The 6686-nt window shown below is 38.5% G+C and overlaps 1 pseudogene; it reads left to right on the forward strand.

Moving 5' to 3' along the window:
* Positions 1–6441, forward strand: part of LOC149192581 (LOB domain-containing protein 23 pseudogene) — a 94556-nt pseudogene extending 88115 nt beyond the window's left edge.
* The last annotated feature ends 245 nt before the right edge of the window (positions 6442–6686 follow it).

A 6686-nucleotide genomic window follows, 5' to 3' on the forward strand; every position in this document is an offset into this window, starting at 1 on the left:
AAGACGTGGAGAAAGTTATCCCAGGATGTCATAGGTGTCAATCTGTTCTTTGTTGGTTCTCCCAGTTCAACAACCAAGGACATATTCTCTAAATGAATATCCCACCATGTTTGTGCCAAGCCTTCCAATTGTCAACGGGTGATTTGAAGTTTCATTTCCTTTTCCATAGTTAGACATGTTCTGAAATGGTTGGAGAGACTGCAGAGCCAAGAATGGACAACCTCATCATTCATTTGGCCTGACAATTTGGGCACCTGAAAGCATGTATTGAGCTGCCATTGAACTGGAGGGTGACAACCTCACCATTCATTTGGATTGACAATCTGGGTAGCTGAAAGCATGTATCAAGCTGCCATTGCGCTAGAGGGTGTCATTGTTGCAACATAATTAAATCTTGAAAAGCCATGGTTAAGTCATGGACTAGAGATTCTACAGTTGAGGGCTCTTGACGTGGAGGCATGATTTTCATCCACCAAATGGATTGAAATCTTTAAGCCTAAAAAAAAAAAAATCGAAGAGGTGGATGGCTTCCAAGATCTTATACTCTGATACCTATTGATCTACCTACATTTATGAGAAACTAATTCAGAGAATCACATAGCAAAGAACATAGAATAACATAATAGATTTATGGAAATATCATCATTTATTATGAGGGAGAGTTGCGCATTTTATAAACAATGAATACATTCTCCTTATTAGAAAAAAATGAAATAAATTATTAGATAAAGCAAATACATTGAGATGTTTCCTTCTTTCGTAGTTTTTAGATGTTTCTGTCTTTTCTACTCCTAAATGTTTCCAAAGAAAAGTGTGCGCTATTTCTTGGTTGCCCAAAATACTGCAAAGTTAACTTATTTTAATTGATGATCATACATATGGCTGCTCCAGAAAGAGGGAGAGTCTCCTTTATCATGATTGCATCTCTTGTCGACCAGTTGAAAAAAATAAAATCATTGCATCTCTTGTCGACGAGTTGCAAAAAATAAAATCATTACATCTCTTATCAACCAGTTGCAAAAAATAAGAAGAAAAGGCATGATATTTAGTCTAATAGTAATACTTAGGATGTGTAATTCCTATCTATGCTTGGCGTTTCCCAACATCCTTTTTCAACTAGCAGGAAGAAGGGAGATAATAAGTACCCTTCACGAAGTATTTTTTTGAAAAAAAGAAAGAAAGAAAAAAAGAAGAGGAGGTGTTATGGCCTAAATCTATCTCAGGCTGAGAAAGGCAAGATCTAGGGTAACATCAAATCACGCTTAACCTGGTAGCTAGCCCTACCAGGTCAGGAGAGGGCTCTCTCCTTGTCAATCTCAGAAAATATGGCCAATAAAGCTTGAGATGACTGATGCAATGACTGATTTTAGGCTAGGTATGTGTACAGAGGTGTTTTATTGAATTTAAGATAGGTTTGTTGTCGCAATTCTGAAAGGTAGATTTGGGTGCGGGGAATGGACATAGTTTTGCAGAGATCTATATGGGGAGAGGTAGCCAAATGGTTTAGCACTTCAAAGTTGAGTGAGATGGAGAGCTTTTAGTCTGGTGAGAAGTTAGAGAGGGCATGAGAGACTCAGGAATCCTCTTCAACAGCTGAAAACATAAATAACTAAACAAACCCTAGGTAGAGCACTGCAATTTCAATGTATTCTACCTTTATCCTTGTTTAATTTAGTTAAGATGAAGCAAAGAGAGATGATAGCATACATAAAACACATATAAACTTGCAATTACAAAAGGAAACACAATACCAAATCAAGATGCCACAAGAATCCCAAAAAGAGCTGTAAACCCTAGTCAATTCCTTTGCCAAACTGCTGAAAATGAATGTACAATAATTCTCAAAGCATTCACAAGAGTCCAACCTTTCTCAATTACCGAAAAAATACTAGATATAGGCATCAAAAAACTCATGCTAGGCTTTAGGGGTTGATTTCATGAGTTTAGGAGCCATTTCAACAAGATCTAAACTAAGAACTAAAAAGTAGGCAGTGGAACAACATGCCTTTAAAACCTAGGAAACTGATTCATTCAGTTGCAAACTACTTTTTCATGATGAATCTACCTCTATGAGTGAAAATTTAGTATAATTAAATCAAAGTTCATCAAGTCACATTAAATTACATCATGAGTTTGACTATTAGAAAGAGAAAAGTCAAACTGTGAAGAAACTAGGTGAAAAACGGAGTTTTTGGCCAAAATGAGCAAATTTCACCCTATGCACCGTGATGATTTCCCTATGCATATCTCCTTTTTGCAGCTGATTTTGTAGGCCTTCCCGTGCACCAAATTTGATCCAAGTGGGCTTGCTGGAAACGTCTACTAGTCTACTTTCCAAAACAAGTGGAATTTCTAAATTTGGCCTCCATTTGCCCATTCAAAATTGAGTTCTCCCAATACTGCTTCGTGTGTGTCCAAAAAGGGGCAGAAAGGTCATTTCTGAGGTGTTTTGGACCTTTTGGGAAGCTCAAAACCTGTCAAAATTTCTTAGCCATGTGAGGGAATTCATATTTTTCCATGAAAAGTCCAAAAATTCTGAGTTTTCCTCAAAAAGAGGTCTCTAGAAAAAGCGTGCGCCAAGTGGCGTGGTGCATCAGGCAGAAAAACCTGTTTTTTAGGCCAAAAATTTCAAAATTGCAAAAAGTTTCCCAAATTTCTTGAAATTTGAGCTGAGTGTTCCTCATTAGGTGTTGTGTTGGGCTAAGGAAGCCTCAGCCAAGATCTGGAGTCTATTTTTCTCTTTTCTCTTCCTTATGGCTTTCTTCAATTTGGCTTTCAAATTCGTGATTCTTGCTTTGCACACCATATTTCTTGACAAGTAGTGGTATGCCATGTTCCTCAACATGTTTTTATCGTTGTTGGAATTCTCTAGCATCATTTCTAGGTGCATGTTTTTCCTCTCAAGCCAAGATTCACGATCAGCTTGAATTTCTTACTCAAGTGTGGTCAATTTGATTTTCCTCCTCTTGGCAGCTTGCCGATTTTCCCTTACATTTTGGAGCTCCATGATGGTTTGCTGATCTTCTAGCTATTTTTTCCTCTGATCCAAATAATTAATGATCCACTTGGCTCTTTCTAGGTTGAGAGATAAATGCTGAATGTCATCTTGTTGCTCCTGAATGATCTCTTTAAGCTTTGAGATTTGTGAGCCCAAATCAGTGTCCTCATCCTGAATGAGGATGAAATCTATATCATGACCTCCTGAAGGTCCCTCATCAAGCAAGGGCTGCTTACCCTCCTCATGTACTTGCTCTGCTAATGGAGGAAATGAGACCCCTTCCACCCCGAGTGGAGATAGTACTCGTTTTGCACTGCAAACAACCTTCTAGTGCCCTTTTGATATGTGACAAACACTGGCACACTAGCGATTTGTGTCTCATGAATATCCTGCTGATGTGAAGGCCCACCCGCCTCATGAAACGCTGCTGGGGGTACTTGAGGACCTGTAAAGACCTCATGTGCAATGAAATCCTCCGATGAGATGTTCAGTAAACCAAGATGATGCAAGACCACAATTTTGATTAGTGCAAAATGATATATGTTGTTGTACTGCTGCTGAGGAGGCTTCTTTTGCACTAAGGTGGTCATCTTCTCGGTGTTCCAACAAATGAAATAAGGGAGTTTCATCATCCTCACCCTAGTAAAGTGCATCAACAGTCTGATATGATAGGCATGCAGACGAGAAAATCTGCCCTCGCAGCTGAAATATTTAATTATGAGTTTCATCAAGGGAGGATATGTGTCCTGAACATACTTGAAAAGAAAAACGCTACTGATATGTCGCTAAAAACCAGCCTTGATGTAAGGCTCATAATGATATCTATCTATTAGCCGCCTCTTATGTCATTGCTCACCTACATTTGGAATGCCGGTTGCTTGAGCAATAGTCTCAGGTGTCAAGGTGAATGTCACACCTGCCAAAGTGACTTGGTCATTATGAAGATGAAGCACAAATAATCTGGCTAGCTCATGATGGTACTTGACTCTCTCCACCATCTCACAAAACTGATAACAAGATTGGTGTTGAAAGCATGTGACAGCAAGAGGACAGGCCAACAGCGCGACAAGTGAAGTAGGCTCCTCCTGGTTATGTTTTCCACCCTTGTGAGGCCTCCTTGGTGCATGCATCTCTCTAGAAGAATCATTGACTGTCTCCTCATCTCTGTCATAGGAGGAATGTAACTCCATGTTTGCCAATGTTTGAGTTTTCTTACATGAGTATCAAGAGATTTTATGGTGTCTTTAGGTTTTTGCTGCCAAGGATATGAATGTATGAGGGACTGTGGAGGGAGTGTGCATGAGGGATTTAGGAATGTTGCTGACAGGTTTTTGAGGAATAGAAAGGTTTAAGGGATGATTTTTAGAGTTTGGGAATAGCAATTAGGGTTTGGGATAATGGGATTAGGGATTTAGGGTTAGTTGTTTAGGGATATGAGAAATATGGAATGGGTAGACGAAAATGTAAAGAGAGGGAGAAAATGAAGTGAGGTAATGAGGGAATGAAGGAGTGAGGGAGTGAGAAATGCATAGGAGTGGAATTAGCAACAAGAAATACAATTTATAAACCCTATGCAATTGTTTTTGACAAGAAATGCAAGGAGGTAGGGTTTCAATTTTTTCCCATTAAACCACCATAAGCACCAAGATAAACTCATTCATTACTCATGGAGGAATGTTAACTTACTTGGACAAGTGAGGATTTAGCAATTTTTCAATTTTGGAAGAGGCTGTGAGTGAAATTGGCCTTGTACCCCTGTGTGCCACACCACCTCACAGGTGCGCATTGCGCCCGCTATGAATTTACACTGCAGAATGCTACCTAATGCGCCATGCTCTATGAGTGCACTGCGCTCCAACCCTAGTGCGTCGTGCCTGCATTTCTTACCCTCCAAACACAAAATCGCTCCTTTGGCTCTTGGAAACACAAATGAATTGATCTCTTTCTCTTTTGGCATGAAAATGAATCTTCTAAACATGAAAAATAGTTTATATACATATAGTTTTGATTTTTCATTTACAAAAACCCATTCTTCTAATGTTTGCTTTTGACTTGCTTTTAAAACTCTATTTTCGGGCAGTTTGCTTTATTTTTGCTTTTGATGGACTGAATGCTTTGACTTCTTGTTTTGCTTTGCATGTAGTGAAGTTGTAGAGGCTTGGCAAGGTGACCAGGGATGCCTCTGAAGTTATTACATATGGAACAAATGAAAATACATCAAATTTGTACATGAAAACATAAAAAACTATGTTTTTCCTCAAAACAGGGTTTTGAGGAAAAATCAATCACTGAGCATGTGATTATAGAAATTATTGTTGCTGAAACCTTAATTGACCTCCTCATGTGCCTGCTGACCGTTATTGACCGTTTTGAAGACCTGATTGATGGAACCCTAGACCTAATGAGACCTAAAACCCTAACAATGACTTTTGTAAATATAAAGACAAAAATTGACTGCAAATGATCTAAATGTATGAAAAAGGGCTAGTAGGTAAAGGACATGAGGGAAAATTTATAATATACCGCTACCATCAGATGGTCCATGACCCTAATGGAATGCAACTGATCAAGTGAGACACCTAACATGCAATGCAACAAAAGAATTTGATCATTGATGGAGGGATGAAGATACCGACACTAACAGGGGGCAAGGCCACTTATGCAAACAACAAATAAGACCATAGATATGCAACTCATAACCCAATTTACAAAAGTCAATCTAAAATCTAGATAAGTGAGGAGTAGTATGAATATCTGGTCACCTCATCAATCTATCTCCCCTGCGAAAATGCAAACTTTTTATTTGGAATTGTTTTAGGTAAGATTGGCTTTAAAAAACTAACAATTACTTTAGTAATAACCTTATAAATACAGTTAATAGGAAATTTTTTTAGGTAATAATGAATTATTTTATTTACTAGTACCAATTTTATTTATATTAATAGGAAATTAATTGAGCTGTTTTGATTTATATTGATTTCTATATCATTGATAAGAAATGAATTCATTTGTGTTAATTTTGTGAGAGAATTATATATCTATGGTTTCTCATATTGCCAATGCTACTATCACTATGTTTATATCAGGATGTTTGTAGAGAGCAGAGAGATGATGCAGTGAGTAGTATGGTGTATGAAGCGAGGACGAGGATGCAAGATCCTGTATATGGTTGTGCAGGTGCAATTTACCAGTTGCAGCAGCATGTGTGTGATTTGCAAGCTCAGCTGGCCACTGATCAAGCACATATCCTCAATTCGCATTCCGAGCAAGCAAATCTCCTTACGGTTCTCACAGTCAATAATTCCAGTTTTGGCAAAGGAGGAGAACCAGGTGGTGTACACAACGCACCAGTTAGAGATAGCTCTCACTTGCTGTCTTTGGGTAGATATGGAAAGATCGAAATCATGAGATATTTGGAATTTGAAGATGGAGGGAAGACTTGAATTGTGAGTACATAGAACCATGGACCAAATTTGATCAGGGAGCTGGTATCAAGAAAAAAGAAAAGGAATATAAAGGGATGGTACAGGATATCAATTACCCGGCTGGTTTTTTTGATGGAGCATCACAAGGAGGGAGATGTCCATATGGAATTTGGTTAAAGGTTTCCGAAGATCAAGAATTATGGATACACTGGAATGCGGGAGAGGGAACAAGTATTAAAGCCGAAGAAATTGCCTTGTGGGGG

Source organism: Pinus tabuliformis, chromosome 2_2, assembly GCF_031772625.1.
Source record: "Pinus tabuliformis cultivar Carrire ecotype Pingquan chromosome 2_2, CPIR1, whole genome shotgun sequence".
Lineage (NCBI taxonomy): Eukaryota > Viridiplantae > Streptophyta > Pinopsida > Pinales > Pinaceae > Pinus > Pinus tabuliformis.